This window comes from Hipposideros armiger, unplaced genomic scaffold (assembly GCF_001890085.2).
Source record: "Hipposideros armiger isolate ML-2016 unplaced genomic scaffold, ASM189008v1 scaffold_146, whole genome shotgun sequence".
In the NCBI taxonomy this organism is placed as follows: domain Eukaryota; kingdom Metazoa; phylum Chordata; class Mammalia; order Chiroptera; family Hipposideridae; genus Hipposideros; species Hipposideros armiger.
The window spans coordinates 213565-216460 of NW_017731496.1; positions in this window are offsets into that span (position 1 = coordinate 213565).

Here is a 2896-nt window from a genome sequence, read left to right on the forward strand (position 1 = left end):
TGATCTCTGTGCTCTTCCTGGCTGAGGCAGATTGGTCGCCGGCCATTGGACAGCTGCTCATGGCAGCTCATGGCAGAGCACACCAGCTGCCGGCCACTCACAGCAGCCCAGCTCCAGGTCGAGCTATTGTTCACCATCTTAGCTGTAGAGGGCGCAGCATCACTGGCCCATGTGGAATCGGAACCAGTGGCCCAGCTGCTCAGAGCTCGTGCTCCCAAGCCAACTCTTAACCAATGAGCCACTCGGCCGGCCCTCCCCTGGGAACACTTTAAAGATAGAGATCCCCGAATCCCAGCTGCAGGGTCTGCGGTCTGGGGTGGGGTCTGAAATATATATATATATTAATCCCCCCAACTTTATTACTATATAATTGACACGTAACACTGTGTAAGTTTAAGGTGTACAATGTGTTGATTTGATACACTTATATATTGCAAGATAAATACCATCACAGCATTCGTTAGCTACAACCTCCATCCTATCACATAGACGCCATTTCTATTTTTGTGGTGGGAATGTTTAAGATCTACTCTCTTAGCAACATTCACATATATAGCACAGTATTATTAGCTACAATCACCATCTTATACATTAGATCCCCAAACTTATTAATCTTATAACTGAAAGTTTGTACTCTTTGACCAATAATTCCCCATACAACCCATCCCCCTCTCCCCCAATCTCTGGTAACCACCATTCTACTCTGTGTTTCTCTGATTTTGACTTTTTAGATGGAATCTATATAGTTTTCAAGACCACTTGTCAAGGTAAACAAGCATAATCTGCTTAAACAGATTTGGTTTGCTCCACTATTTTATTCATTGTATCTTTCCCGAGGGCTGATGAAATCAAACAAGCACTCTCTAAATATTAGCAGCACTACTCCAGTTGTATAATGTAAGGGTATAGTGATGATCCCAGGGAAGGCTTGCTGCCTAGTTCTTCTCTGTCCCATGATTGTGCATGATTGAGTCATTCTTAGACAGTGGCCCTGTGATTGATTACTTGAGTCAAGGGGATTCCTGGGGTCTTACATTGCATGTTGAGTTACACTTCTGCTCTGGGAAGAATCTCTGTCTTAACTCACTAGTTTCCACTGGAAATAAGACAGTGTAGCTGAAAGCTACAGAGCATGTAAAGTAACATTAGCTGTATAACCCATAGTAAGTATCAGCCACAGGCCTTACTTTTCAGAAACACCACCAAGTTAGTAGTGCACAATGGGCATATTGTACTTTGATTTTTATTTATAAATAAAAGCAAGACATCAGAATGCGGAGGGTGAAGTCTGACTGGGTGAAGAAACAGGTGAATAATATTTGGCATTTTTACTTTAATTCGATTAAAAATTAATTAGGATCCTATGAAAGTCAAGCTTCTTCCCTTATCAAATCTCTGTGATGCCAAAAAGATGCCACTGGTTTCCTTGGTCTGGGTTCTTCCTTGTCTCCCATATTCTCTCTGTTCAACCTGCATCTTTGTACTCCCAGAGGAGTAAACTGGAATGGGATGTCACAGATAAACAATCGGTCTTATCAACTGGGGGTGGACAATGGAAAAATTGGCATTTTATGATCAGAATTTATTGCTCAGAAAGCACAGTGCTTGGTTGAATAATATAAATGGCACTAAATTTATAGGAGGATTTTCTTTTTCAGCTGAACCATGTTTAAAAATCAGAAACACATACATTTAATATTAGTATACAAGTAAGTAATTTGTTTAAATAATAACCTGCCTTATTTCAAAGTATTTATGATATCTAGTCTACAAGTATATCTACTCTTTGAAGGTCTTTGGACTGCTTTGAATGACAAGGATTACATAAATAAAAGGTGGTGGTATTGCACGCATCACTCTCATCCTCAAGGACTAGGGTAAAAGACCCCCAACAGAATGCACACATGAGAACTATGAAGCCCTGGCCCAAGTCTCATGATCCCCAAAGCACTCAGGAATTATTAAATGGTCATTGGAGCTCAAGACTGATGAACTAACATTAAGGCTTTAGATTTTCTATNTTTTTTTCATATATGTATATGAATAAGTAGAAAAAAATAGCATAATAAGCCTTATACACCCATAGCTGGGATTCAATCATTGTCAACTCATGGACAATCTTGTTTCAAATCTGTGTTTCATCATGGCCACTTCTCCCCCTCACTTTACCATGGGATTTGAAGCATTATCTTTTTGATAATTAAATGATTTCTTAATGTAATTAAATATCCAGGTGGTATTCTTACTTTCCTAATGTAATTTTTTTTTTTAACATTTTGGTCAAATTGGGATCCAAAGATCCACAAATTGTATTGTACTTGGCCAATATGTCTCTTAAATCTTTTTTCTATAGGTTCTACTCTAAAAGAATATTTTGCTTGGGGATTAATATCTACATTTACTGTAATTTGTATCTGATTTTTTAAGGAACATCCCTAAATATCTCTATTTTTCTTACTCATGCATGGATGTAAAGCTGAGTGGAAAAAAAAAAGAGGAAAATGAATGGCATAGACTATAGAGGCCAAAACAGCCAGCTTTCTAGCCCTGGTGCTCCCATAAGTGCACTGCATAAGCTTGAAACAGGTACTTAACATCTCTTGGGTTTGTGCCTTCATTTGTCAAATGAAACAAATGTTTGGTAAGCAATGAGAGAAATTATTCAACACTCAGTCTATGAATATGAAGACCTGGAAAAGGAAGGATTATTCTGATTTGTCTTTGGCTAGAGCCCAAGGAAAAAGAAATAGATTTAAAACTAAAAATCTAAGTAGGATATGGGAGTGTATTTGAAAAACTAGGCCCTAGATTCTCAAAGCTGGTTGAGTACCATAATTACCCTGGAAACATTTTTTCTTTTTTTTAAGATTTTATTGGGATATTGGGGGAGGGAACA